Raw genomic sequence first — 14,318 nt, forward strand, 5'->3', positions numbered from 1 at the left:
CCTGTTACTAAAACTAATAAAAAGTAACTGTCAAAAGTAAAATCCTGAAATGACTTAAGTCGCTACAAATACTTGCTAGTAATTGCCCTTTAGTCATTCTCTTGACCTTTTGTATTGAGTATAGGATGAACATTGGCTCTTCTCAGTTTCAGTTAAAAAAAAACAAAAAAACAAAGCAATGAGCTTCTAGTTTCAAAAATCTCTGATTAATCACAAATAATCTAGTCCTGATCCCTAATTTTTTTTTTTTTTTTTTTTTTTTTTTTTTGCGGTACGCGTGCCTCTCACTGCTGTGGCCTCTCCCGTTGCGGAGCACAGGCTCCAGACACGCAGGCTCAGCGGCCATGGCTCACGGGCCCAGCCGCTCCGGGGCATGTGGGACCTTCCCGGACCGGGGCACGAACCCGCGTCCCCTGCATCGGCAAGCGGACTCTCAACCACTGAGCCACCAGGGAAGCCCCCTAATTTTAAAAATAAGAAAACTACCCAGAGAAGTTAAATGACAGAGGCAAGAAACATATCTTCATATGTTTAAGACCATAACTTCTGAGGTCAGAGGGCCTAGGTTGGAATCCTGACTGTGTCACTAACTAGCCAGGTGACTCTGGCCAAATACCTTCCCTTAAGCTCTCCAGGCCTCAGTTACTCGTCTGTAAAACGGGAATAATACTGCTACCTCATAAGGTTACTATGATGATTAAATGATGCCAAGTGCTCCCATGAGAACCTGGCACACAATAAATGTTCAATAAATGTTTATTATCTTTATTTCCTAAGGTCATAAAGCCTGGTAGTTCCAAAATAGAACTTTCTATAGATTTCTCTTTCTATCCATCCAACCCTAACCTACACATCTCATTTTTAAAGTGATAGCAGCTTAATAATTAACATTTTTTATAACTTTGAATTGTACTAATATACTTTTCTCTCCTCCCCAGGGCTAACTGGAACATATGCAAGTGCATTTCAAACTAATAAAAATGCAGTAATTCAATAAATAATTGTCCGTCTACTTTCTGTCAATCCCTTCAGTCTAGTTTACACATTTAATGGGTATTTTCAGCTGTGTTTCTAGATAAATCCTTCACTCATTAAGGGATCTGGCAGTTGGCGCTTCTCTCCATCACTCTTTTTTTCATAATTATCTTTCTTTTCAACCTGGCATAGAGCAGAAGGGAGCTTGAGATTATCATGAGACATCTCCCCAGTCAGACAGGCTTTTATGATGGCAAATGAAGCTAGAAGCCCATCCTGAGGTTTGTAAAGATCTGCTAGTCTTCCACCCAGACTCTCGGTGCTGAGAAACAGTCACAGCACGCTGTAACATCTCTAGGAAAAGATCACCCCAAATATCATCACCTCAAATCCCGCCTCATCACCAGCTTTGCAAGTCAGCATTTCATATGACAGCAGGAGAGTCGGGTGTAAAACAGAAGATGGCGCTAGGGGAGGTCTGTTCTGCCAAAAGCACGCTTATTTACCCTAAAGCCAAAAGCAAATAATGTAACTAAGCCAATATGCAAAGTGGTCGTTTAATAAATATACATTTTGTGGCAAATGCCTCTGTTGAGTATTTTGCTTCATTTATTTTATTACAAGAAGTCTAAGGCTTATTTGCTCATGGTGCTATTTTAATTTAAGCAATGCTTTTTTTAAAAAAAACAACTTTACACAGTATCATAAATGCTTAATGGCTATGCAAACAATTTTTACTCACTTTAAGCCGAGGCAACTACCAATAGAAGCTCAAAATGTAAGTAGAATCAATGCATAATCCCCAGTTCTCTCCTTTCCCTGCTGCCTTAGGAGGCCCACTCCGAGCTCAGCAAAGGTTCATGTTTAAGGCACTAACAAAGCAGGAGCATCCAATCAATGAGAAAATAAAACATAATTTGTTACTTAATAGTTCTAAACAGAAAGCTGAAGTCTACATCATGGGAAAATATGCACTGTGTTGGATTTCCTGACACTATGATTTATTTTTCGTTTCAATTATAGCTGGGGTATGGGTACCACGTATGACGTTCCCAAAGAGCTCATATGGCCCTGGCCCAGCTTCAGCCTGCTTTTCCCAAGAGCTGTAGGTTATACCCTAAGATCACATTTAAAATATTTAACACAGACACAGGGTGCACGGTGACCAATCAGAATGGACTCTGGCCATGAGGGACCAGTATACCAGTGAGTCCTGGCTGAAGGCCAGTGCCTTGAACACCCAAGCAGTCCAGGAAGGAAGAAGGAGGAGGTGGCTGCTGAAGCTTTGCTGTTGTTATACAACCATTTGTATCTAACTGTATAGGCATCTAGCTCCCATTTCTCCACATTGCCCAAAAACTTAATAATAAATTTCTGAAAGTCTTACAAAAGCCCAATATACTATATATCCAGGGCATCATTATCACTTGCCAGATAAAAAGAACATTACTTAATTGTTTAAAAAAAAATCTAGAAGCTTTACATAGTAATTTTTGGTTCTTTGTTCCTATCTCCCGGATGCCTCTAACAGTTTCTCTCCTTGGAAGCAAAGCAGTACTCAAAAGCACACATAATCACACCTTAACAGGTTACCATTTCCCTGCTAAAAACTTGGTAACTGAAAAAGAAGGAAAATCTTTCTGTTTTTATGAACCAGTAACCAGATATCAAATTTTTCCTAATCAGAAAGGACCAGTTCATGCAGCCCAAGAGGGAAAGGCTGAATCAGCTCAGCAAGGTTTAGGATTACACCTTTGAACAGAGACCTGGCCTTATAACCACTGTTTTTTAAACATTTTTGTTTATCCAAGATAAAAAAGTTGCAAGAAATCCGTGAGCCTTTAATTCACAGCATCCCTTAATTATCCATTAGCTAAAAATCTCCATATCCATAGGATGTGGCAGGTCTTAAAGTTTCAAGAAAGGGAAGCTGCCAGGCCATGTGTCTGTCTTTGGGTCAGCAAACTTAGGTCACTAGAAACAGATCTTAGTTCAGGGATGAGTCACCTCTGTGGCCTCACACAGTTATGCAAATGAGGGATGAAACACTAGTACCTCCCCAGGAAAGGGAGGGCCATGACCTTCTGTGACCTGAAAGGGTTACCCCTCCCAACAATCCTCGGTAGGCAGAGCCATTCAAAGGGGAGAAGATGGGTAAATTTGCATAAGGATAGAGGAGTTGCCAGTAAAAAAGGGACCCAGAACCCTTCCTTTTGACATTCAACTTATTAGACTCTCAGATGGGTAGGGATTGTCCTGAGCAAAAGGAAACCTAGAGTTTGAAGGGATTAATTAATAGCCCAACAAAGTGGTATTAAAATTACTTTAAACTGAAAACATCAAAACAATCAACAGCTACAGAAAAAAAATTATCTAAACTCAGAGCAGAGCCTCCTCATAATACAGTTGACCCTGACCTCCCCTTCAGAGGGAAGAGTGACCCTTACCACCAGAAAGTATGAATTCTGCTTCCATTAACATCAAGGAGTCCAACAGAACTTTCCATACTTTCCCACTGAAGCTCTAAGCCCCCTACCCTTTTTTCTTAAATTGGTGTATAGATCTTTACCTCTGAATATTTGACAAATTACTCCTTACTGAGTACTACTGCCAAGCACGGGTAAATAAGGTTTCTCTTTTCTCCTTTTAATCTGGCTATTGTCAGTTAATGGGCAAGCCCCAGACCAACCTAAGTGGGTAGAGGAAAAGTTTTCCACCCAGCAGGTCCCAAAGACAGAAGGAAAAGTCAGAAGTAAAACCCAAGTTCAAAAACAGGATCTGGAGAGTTTGTCCACAATCCAGTCATGCTGGCTGAGGGAGCCTGTACCCGGGCAGCAGCTGAGCTCAGATGTGTACATATAAGAACTGCGACATTAGAAGTCTACACTTGGGGGGCTTCCCTGGTGGCGCGGGGTTGAGAGTCTGCCTGCCGATGCAGGGGACTCGGGTTCGTGCCCCGGTCCGGGAAGATCCCACATGCCGCTGAGCGGCTGGGCCCGTGAGCCATGGCCGCTGAGCCTGCGCGTCTGGAGCCTGTGCTCTGCAACGGGAGAGGCCACAACAGTGAGAGGCCCGCGTACCGCAAAAAAAAAAAAAAAAAGAATGTTGCAGCCATCAAGTCATCAGCCACTACAGCGGACCCCAACAGTGCACCCTGAGGGGGCTCAGGACAGGAAAGAACAGGATGCTGGCTCCAGATATCTAAGGTGCATATCAAAGGAATGATTTCAGTGAGCCCAGACTCTTCCATCTTCCCATATACAGAAGAGTGCTGAATTCATTAACTTGAGATGTCTGGTTTTCTTTAATTAACAGTAATCTTTTGATGTTCTGACTCCCTGCTTTTTGTTGCAAAAACTCTTATATATCCTGGCTCCTCTCTTTCCTTTTCAGACCAGTCCCTCAGCGCTATCTGAGAGGCTGCCTCTTGGGCTTGAGTCCTCAGAAAGTCCACCGAGTAAAACATAATTCTCAATTTTAGGTTGTGCATTTTTTTTCAGTCAACACACCCAACTTCAAAATTAGATATTCTCTACAATTAAAACCTATAGAACTGGTTGTAATTTTCTTTCATAGAATCAGTCAAAACATGTGACGATATACTTATTTGTGTGCTTATTCATTCATGTCCCTTCTTCCAACAGACAGTAAACTCTATGCAGGCAGGGGACATGGTGGTTTTGTTTACCACTGATAGCTATCCCCCAATATAACACCCAGCCCCATAGGAGAGGATCAAGAAATATTTGCTGAATGCTACTGCAGTTAGGTATTTTAATCTCCACATTACCTGTGATAGGATGACTATATGACCCAGTCTGCTGGGTCATATAGTCTGTGTGCAAACTGTGCACACAGGTCATATAGTCTGTGTGCATATAGACTGTGTGCAAACACAGTCTTTGTTTGCACCTGTTGAACTAGGATAACGATTGATAAATTCTAACCTTCGTTCTGGGCTTTATGATGAGTAATATAGTCACTCTACCTATAAGGAAGCTGAGATTTGGAGAGATCAAATAAGGAGTCAATTCTCCTTATTCATGGTAGTAATGCTCTATAGAGTCTTCATGAACACTAAATTAGCAAATGCTGAACCACTGCTCCAAGGGGAAATGCAGAATTACGTTTCCTCGAGCTAGTGACTGGCCACAACACTTCCTTCAGCCAATCAATAAATAACTTGGTTTCATGTGTGTTTCTGTTTAAAGACACCTCATTTAATATATATTGTTGATTCATTAACATTGAACTCATGGCAACAACACAGTCACTCATGCATGTACAAAGATAATTAGCATACATATTTTCTCTTTAAGGCATAGCATAGGCTTCCTGCACTTGGGAACACAGAGAACTCTCTATCACTGTGCTTTGGGCTAATTTTAAACAGTGAAATTACAAACAAAAAGCATAAAAATGTGGAAAACATGGCATTAAATAGACTATGAAAAAAGGACATCTGTTTACAGTACAAGAGCTGAAAAAAGAAGGCAGAGTGCCTTATTTGACTTCAACTGGGGACTTGTTCACTGGGTAACTCCAAATGTTCACTGCTCTGTTCATGTCTGTGAATGACTACAAAAGCACTGATTTGAGGTTACTACTCTCAAGCAGGCAAATTCACAACTATGGAAGCCCCCAAAAATGAGGATGGACTGTAGCTTGTATAAGGTTATACAGATACGTTAGAGTGAGGACAGACCCCAGAAAAAATGTCCAACTTCACAGCTTACATCCATTCATTAGATCAGTATCACCAAGAAAAGAACTGTTCTTTCTAAAGCAGGGTACCATTACTCTAGCTAGATTAGTTATAATTATTAAGACTCCTAGATTGTCAGTTTATCAAAGTTCCACTGGAAAGTACAGAGAGAGGCAAAACTCTTCTTCACAGAATGGATACAAATCTGTAAAAAAGTAGTTAGCAATCTATGACTCTACACTACTGCAGAGTTAAACTGCAGGAACTAGCTACTAATAAGTGACAATTCACAAGGGAGTCCCAAGTTACTTGTAATAACAATGGGTGATTTCACAATGGGATGTAGGTCCTAAGATCAATAAAAACTGTAAATTTGTGGGGCTATAAATATTTTTAAGAGTCAAAACTTGAATCATCCACAGACTAATGTCCAGGTATATTGACATGTAGACCATGAGAAATCAAGTATCTGTGCCTCTTCCTAGTCCACAGGGGAGGAAAAACTCTTCAACAAGCTTCCAGTACATGATCACTCTCACTTTTCAGGAAATCCCCTCTACGGTTTCTCACTTCTTAGTACATTTTTATTTACTCTTTTAAAACACATTCAATGACAAGGGTTGAGATCAGCCTGTAAGTTTATGAACAGTATGAGTAAAAATATCTTCAATTACAGACTAGTGTTCTATTTAAGAATTTAAAAGACTATTTAAGACTATTTACAAATTCAGCATTAGAAAAATACTTCCTACTGGTCCACTTTATGCTAAGTGGCTCTGTTAGCATGTCAAGACTCACACTACTCTGTGGATAGAAGGTATAATGTCTGAAATATTTTTAGCTAATTGATATGAATTTAAGGCAATCTCAAAATCACTTGCCTTATACTTAAAAAAGAAGAGCCGGGCTTCCCTGGTGGCGCAGTGGTTGAGAGTCCGCCTGCCAATGCAGGGGACACGGGTTCGTGCCCCGGTTCGGGAAGATCCCACATGCCACGGAGCGGCTGGGCCCGTGAGCCATGGCCGCTGAGCCTGCGTGTCCGGAGCCTGTGCTCCACAACGGGAGAACGGGAAAGGCCACAACAGTGAGAGGCCCGCGTACCGCAAAAAAAAAAAAAAAAAAAGAAGAGCCTTCTTCCTACTATTTAGAGACTACTAGCTTAGAAATGGTTTTGAAGTTTGGGAGAAAATTAAATGTTCTCTCCTAAACTCAATTTAGAGTTCACAATTTGAAATAATTTCAGACTTACATAAAAGTTCCAAAATGATCAAAAAAATAAACAACCCAATTAAACATGGGCAGAAGACTTGATTAGATACTTTTCCAGACAGGGCAGGCAGATGGCCAACAGGCACATGAAAAGATGCTCAACACTGCTAATCATCAGGGAAATGTCTAACTCAAAACCACAATGAGATATCATTTCACACCTATCAGATTGCCTATTAGCAAAAAAAAAAAAGAAAGAAAAAACCACAAATAACAAGTGTTGGTGAGGGTGTGGAGAAAAGGGAACCCTCACACACTGTTCGTGGGAATGTAAACTGCTGCAGCCACTGTGGAGAACAGTATGGAGGTTTCTCAAAAACTAAAACTGCAACTACCATATGACCCAGCAATTCCACTCCTTGGTATATATTCAAAAAATAAATAAAAACACTAATTTGAAAAGATGCATGTACCCCAACTTTCAAAGCAGCAGCATTATTTACAGTAGCCAAGATATGGAAGCAACCTAAGTTTCCATCAACAGATGAATGGATCAAGAAAATGTATTATATATATATGTGTGTGTGTATATATATATATATATGTATATATATACATATATAAAACATATATATACATATATTACTCAGCTATAAAAAAATGAAATTTTGCCATTTGCAACAACCTGGATGGACTTGGAGGGCATTATACTAAGTGAAATAAGTCAGACAAAGACAAACACTACATGATATCACTTATATATGGAATCTAAAATATACAACAAACTAGTGAATATAACAAAAAAGAAGTAGACTCACAGATATAGAGAACAAACTAGTGGTTACCAGTGGGGGTGGGGGGGAGCCATATAAGGGTTGGGGAGTAGAAGGTACAAACCACTGGGTATAAGTTTGGCTACAAGGATGTATTGTGCAACCTGGGGAATATAGCCAATATTTTGTAATAACTATAAATGGAGTATAATCTTAAAAAATTGTGAATCACTGTATTGTACACCTGTAACATATAAAATTGTACATCAAGTATATTTCAATTAAAAAAAGTTCCAAGATGAATATGAAGTATATCCTTCACCCAGATTCCCCAAATACTAACGTTTTATCTCTTTTTTGTATTATTACTTTTTTCTGAATTGTGAGGTAGTTCAGAGTACACCACCCCGAAGTGCGCCACTCTATCACAAGGACTGTTTTGACTGAAGGCAATTTCTTAAAAAGCAGACACAGGATGAGCTTTCTGCCCTCTGCTGATCTGCCTGAAAACAGAATAACAACCTTAACACCCAAGTTGAGGTGGCACCAGGTAGACCTGCACAAACGAACCTTATTAAATTGACCCTTACCTTCCATTAGTTTCCACATACATATACCTTCCCACAGTCTGCCACCCTTGGAAACCTACAGCCCCTTTCCTTTGTCCCATCACTTTTCTAAAATGTATTGTTCTTTATTAAAATGCTATACAAACCCAAGTCCTAGCCATCCCTTTGAGTCACTCATCACTGAGTTTCTCCCTTGTGTATGCATGCTTATGTCAATAAACTTACTTGTTTTTCTCTCATTATTCTGTCTTTTTCAGTCTAATTTGCAGGGCCCCAAGTGGAGAAACTAGGAACATAATGGAAAAAGAATAGTTTTTCCTCCCCTATAACTGTATATGAATAAGTTGTAGACGTGATGCCCTTTTACCCTAAATACTTCAACATGTATTTCTGAAGATCAAGAACATTCACTTACAGGGAATTCCCTGGTGGTCCAGTGGTTAGGGCTCCGAGCTTTTACTGCCAAGATTATGTGTTCAATCCTTGGTCAGGAAACTAAGATCCTGCAAGTTGTGCAGCGCAGCAAAAAAAAAAAAAAAAAGTTCACTTACATAAACAAAGCACAATTATCAAAGTCAGGAAATTAAAACTGATACAACACTAGTATATGATTTCCTATTCAAATTTCACTAATTGGCCCAATTATTTCCTTTATTGTACAAAAACAAAGAATTTGCTTCCCTGGTCTGGGAGCCAACCCAGTATTGCGTACAGAATTGAGTTATCTGGGACTTCCCTGGTGGCGCAGTGGTTAAGAATCCGCCTGCCAGCCAACACAGGGGACATGGGTTCGATCCCTGGTCTGGGAAGATCTCACATGCAGTAGAGCAATTAAGTCCTTGCGCCACAACTACTGATCCTGCACTCTAGAGCCCGTGAGCCACAACTACTGAGCCCACGTGCCACAACTACTGAAAGCCCACGTGCCTAGAGCCCAGGCTCCGGAACAAGAGAAGCCACCACAATGAGAAGCCCGCACAGTGCAACGAAGAGCAGCCCCTGCTCACCGCAACTAGAGAAAGCCTGCATGCAGCAATGAAGACCCAACGCAGCCAAAAAAATAGATTAATTTAAAAAAGAAAAACAATTTAAAAAACAAAGAATGCAGGTTTCCTTTTCCTTGGAAGCCTATTGAATGTTGGGCTTGTTATGAGCAGACTGTTGGGGAGGAAGAGAGGAATAAGGAAAGAGGAATCAAGGTTTGGATAACAGGCATAAGGTAGCAGGGCAGATTATTCCTGTCTAGGGAGCCCCACTGAGGAGGAAGGGGTTGCAGAAGAGAATGGCAGGTTTCCTGATATGTCTCCCAATAGTCTAACGCTGGTCTCCCAGGCCCTGAAGTCAATGCCTTCATACACAGCCTCTCACTGAACCATCATGTTACAGACTGAATGTCTGCATCTCCAAATTCCCTCTGTTGAAACCTAATCCCAGTGTGATGGTATTGAAGGTAGGGTTTGGGGAGGTGATTAGCTCCTGAAGGTGAATCCCTCAAGAATGAGATTGGTGCCCTTTCAAAAGAGACCACAGGTGAGGACACAGCAAGAAGATGAACTTACTGTCCTGACAATTCACATGCACGTTTGTCTGTTAAAGGCCCTGGAAAAGTCCTTCAGTAAAGCAGTCTTTTAACTTTGTTTTTCCCAGTGTCTCTCAAATTTGACTGTGGAACCCTTTAAACAAAACATCTGTTAATGATCTGTGGAACACACTTTAGGAAACATCTTAGATGTTTGTGTGGAATGAGTCATGACGAATTAAAGCCTCAAAGGAGGGTGAAAGTGTCAGCACCCAGGAATGGACGGTCTGATGTGGAGTCATGGGTCTCTCCTTGAGCAAATACCCACAGAAACTGAAAACAAAAGACAAATGATCATAAATTGCAAATTTTTTAAAGTGTTGTGATAAACAATCCTGACTTTTGTTCTGCAATCTGTGCAGCTGATTTTCTGTAATATAATAAAATAGTTCATGTGCCACCACATTTTGCAAAATGACATTTCAGCCTTCTGGGAAGTTGACTTTGGGGAAAAGAATATCATAATTTGGGGCAAGACATGTTGTGACTGGGGAAACCAAATGTCATCCTGGCTCCCCACCAGTATCGAGTTATTGCGTAGAACTGAACAGAAGTTGGAGAAGGGAGCCTTGGACTTCTCCCCCCCACTCCGGCCCCACCCTCCAGCCATCAGAAATCTATTCTGTACATGACGTGGTACCGTATTTACACAAGAGACCACACAAAATACAGCTGCCACCTGCTCAACGCAAAATACATTCTGAATTACAACAAAAACTTTGGAAAAGGATAACTTTAAGTAGCACACAAAACAATGCAACACATAGTATGGCTTCTAAAAATAAAACCATGTAATTTACATATTTTTGAAGCAGGATTTGCTCAAATAGTTCCCTGCACACAGGGAACCACAGGCCATTTAAATACTGAAAGGCTTGAGTTTTTCAGGTTTCCTCTTTTGAGCAAAGTAGACTTTCTTTTTTTAAAACTTTTAATTCAAGAAAGAAATTACAATGCGACACCAAAGCAGTACTTTCCACAGCAGTAAATTAGAGAGGGCTAATTTGTGGACACAGCCGTGCCCTGTTATCTATACCTTGTCACTTTAATTTAGCACAACCAAAACCTCACCATTTCTTTCATTTTTACTTCTCTACATAGCAGAATTTTAGCCTTCATGCTGGGTTTCAAAGAGTCCAAAATAAAACCAGCCCACATTAAGCAAAACAGCCATGTAAGACCTTTCCTTCATGTTCGGAGAGAAAGACTTTCAAAGTTCAGGAGGAGGATTTTTTTTTTAAAGGCACTGAGTAGTCTTGGTAATGCTTTTAAAAGTCTATTTTAAAACACTGAGATTTATTTTCCACCACTGCGTTGACATGAATGTGGACAGTCAAGTGTATTGCCTCAAACAGAAGCAAAGAAGTTGTTACTTGAAATCTGTATACTTTAATCCATCGTTAAAACATCTCGGCTATGCAAGAATCTCTGAGTCACAAATTATCAAAGTTAAAAGATAACACCGTCCATCCTGCATTAACGGCAAGAATGACAGCTTGGGCGAAGGGCTAGTCTCCAGAACCTGCTCTTACATTAGCGAATCCAGCCATCCCTCAACCATAGGAAATAGACTGTCAAGTTGTACTAGATCCAAATGCTTCCACCTCCACCTACGGGCATGCATAAAGCATGAAGCACGGGTGTCCCCAGGATCCTTTATTAACTCTCTGGCACATGCAACCCTCAGTAGGGAGAGCTGCTCTCTGAAACAAAAATTAATCATTGCAAACAGAAATACATGTTTTCCACAGCCTCACAGGCGTCACCCAGCTTCCAAAATCTCATCGCCTTCCTTCCCCATACCACCCACCTTTCTCATCTCTTGAAATTCAGAGCACATTCCGCACCACTTTCATCCCCCAAGGAGCAAAGCCTTAAGTATCTATCACCTGTGCTCTCATTCCGCCAATCATTTGGCTAGAATTCTTAGTAAAAGCGGATGGCCGTGCATCGGCTATCACAGTGCCAAGTGGTAAAAGAGCACCACAGACATGGAAACGTAGACGCTTTTGAAACTCAAATGGTATTTGGAATTCAGAGCTAGCGCCCCACCAGAAATCTGTACTTTGCAGCTGTCACTGGGAGTAAAAAGTCTGCCTTTTGACTGAGCAGGGACCCAAAGCCCATGACAGGGAGCGTTTCCTTACACAGCTGTCAGCCTCCAGCCACTTGGCCACTTGGAGGAATGGGATCAGTTTCACATCAGTTTCACATCCAGTTCCCACCCCTCTCTCCAAGGGGGATGCCTGGCAGAGCTGGAGAGGGCAGAACTATTTCCATCAAATAGGAAATCTGACTGACAGAGGCACAGCTTAGTAGGAGACCCCAAGGGACACATTTCTTGTTATTGCCTGCCTTTCCCCGCCACCCCAGCCCCTACTCCCAGATGCAAGGAGGACTAGAGACAGAACGCAAGTGAAGTTATACGTCCCTAAGCAGACCACAGGCCCTACCTGCTCTGAATGCCATCTTTCAGGTGATTCTACTTCTAATCCTTTTCACTGGTCCGCAGAGGTTGGTACTCATCACAGCGCCTGACCCAGTAAAAAAATCAAACAGATGGCAAAGACTGGTGCCAAAATTCACATGGGGCTTTTGGTTTTGTTTTGTTTACAAATGGAAACCAAGTCTCTGTTCCTTGAGCCTTGCAGGTGCTCACCACTCCACCCTCTAAGCTAGTGTTTCTGTCCGCCAGGTGCTAAGGGCCACGAGCTCTTCATGAGGCAGCACTTTTAGATGAGAGGATGGTCCGACATCTGCCACAGAGCACAGATGGCCAAGCCAGGACTCAACAGCTGACCCAGTGAGCGTGTAGCAACTACATGGGGTTGCTAGACACCCCAACTGAACACGTGGTTCAACGTCCACAGTGTAGAAATGCAAATCAGGCATGTTCTGGAAAAGGAGTAGTTATTTATAAAGGCATCTGTATGAAAGACTTTATCGTGGTATGGGCAAAGGGGTAAACAAAATATAAAATTACACTAAATTGAGGACTCTGAAGTTAGACCAGTGTGGGCCAGTCCATATATGTACGTGTGTTTCCTTTGTAAAAATCAAAACAACCTTCTAACCTTCCTTTGAAGAATACAGGGTTCATGTCTGAGGGCTCCCATGGTCTTCATCACTCACAGAAGGACCCAGACCCTCTTGGCTGGTCTCTAACCAATGAGCCATACAGAACCATTGCTTCTGGGCCGCAGGCAGACTTAACCTGCATGCCAGGTTTCGGGTTTCCAGCACCTCTTCAAAAACAGATTCTAGCACTCAACAGCCTCAAGGTTGAGGCAACTGGCGTTAACACTCACCAGGAAACAAACGGCTTTTACATAAGGAGCCATTTGGGACCACAGGTCCCAGGGCTAAGTAGCCCGGGGCCTTCAAGTACCTGGAGGAGATATGGCTACCTATGGGAAAAAGAACAGCAAACCCTCCAGCGGAGGGGGGATTGAAGGGGCAGGGGTGGGAGGGGTGGGGTCTCACCCCTGAGACAGCACTACTCAGTTGTAGAAAGTGAACTGTAATCTCCACCCACATCCAACAGCCGTGCATGGACTTTGCACCAAGGAACCGAATTCCTTTGGTTCATAGCAGGGGAGGGCACACTGGCCTCAACAGGGAATAGATATCCATTTGGGCTAAATCTTTAAAAGAAAGCCTGCAACCCAGGGAAGTCAGAGGATAATACGATATTCCAAGCAGGTAAGCCTCTTTACCAAAAAAAAAAAAAAAAAAAAAAGTCTTTCCTTCCTTTCACATGGCTGCAGACTTAAAAAAATAAATAAAAACAGGAAGAGGGAAGTTGCTACTCTAGAGTGCAGTCTCTCGCTAACACAGTTCTCATGTGGCCAGTAGCAGCAAGAAGGATCTCTAAGGAACCTGAATGAAGAGAGTATATGTCCCTGAGAGTGAACGTGGGAAATCAACCCAGAAGGAGTCAACACAGAATCACACACAAGCAAAGACATTCAGGGGTCCACAGCCTGGCTGAGGCTATTACCGTATCTAGAGAAAGAACACACGCGGAGAGGTGGCCAACCATGAAAGCAGACAAAAACTGAAGCTTGGGAGGCCACCCCAGCTCTGCCCAAGGGAGGGCGAGCCCCATCCCAGACTCACGCCTCCACGTAGCATTGCCAAGTGCGAGGCTCACGTGCAGAATGCAGAAATCAGGCTGCCCTGGCCGGTTGCCTCTGGACGCTCTGATCACACTGGTCAGCTCCTCTCACTGTGATTCCTTATTTACCAAGCAGTCTCCTGATTGCCACCTGGCTTCCCCCTTGAAGTCTGCAACAGGGAGGAAATCCGCTAGTCAAAGAGTGCCAATGGCCCTGAGTATGTTTTCTCACACTAAATCATCAAATTGGCATCTTGCTCCCCAGTCCCCAGAAACCTGCTAATTGCACTTGCTCCTGGGAGGTCGCTCTGCTCTCCCAGAGCTGACAGTCTTTGTCTTCAGAGTCTGTTTTCACTTGCTGAGAGCTGCTGAGATGCAGGCTTGCTCTTGG

General features: G+C 42.2%; 1 protein-coding gene across 1 annotated transcript in view; it reads right to left on the reverse strand.

The window, feature by feature from the left end:
• Nucleotides 1-14,061, reverse strand: part of ELMO1 (engulfment and cell motility 1) — a 495,322-nt gene extending 481,261 nt beyond the window's left edge. Inside the window, exon 1 of the mRNA XM_082847008.1 lies at nucleotides 13,964-14,061. The gene's annotated coding sequence lies outside the window, so the exon portion shown is untranslated. The remainder of the gene's footprint in view (nucleotides 1-13,963) is intronic.
• Nucleotides 14,062-14,318: the final 257 nt, after the last annotated feature.

Source organism: Leucopleurus acutus, assembly GCF_964270905.1.
Source record: "Leucopleurus acutus genome assembly, chromosome: 9".
NCBI lineage: Eukaryota > Metazoa > Chordata > Mammalia > Artiodactyla > Delphinidae > Leucopleurus > Leucopleurus acutus.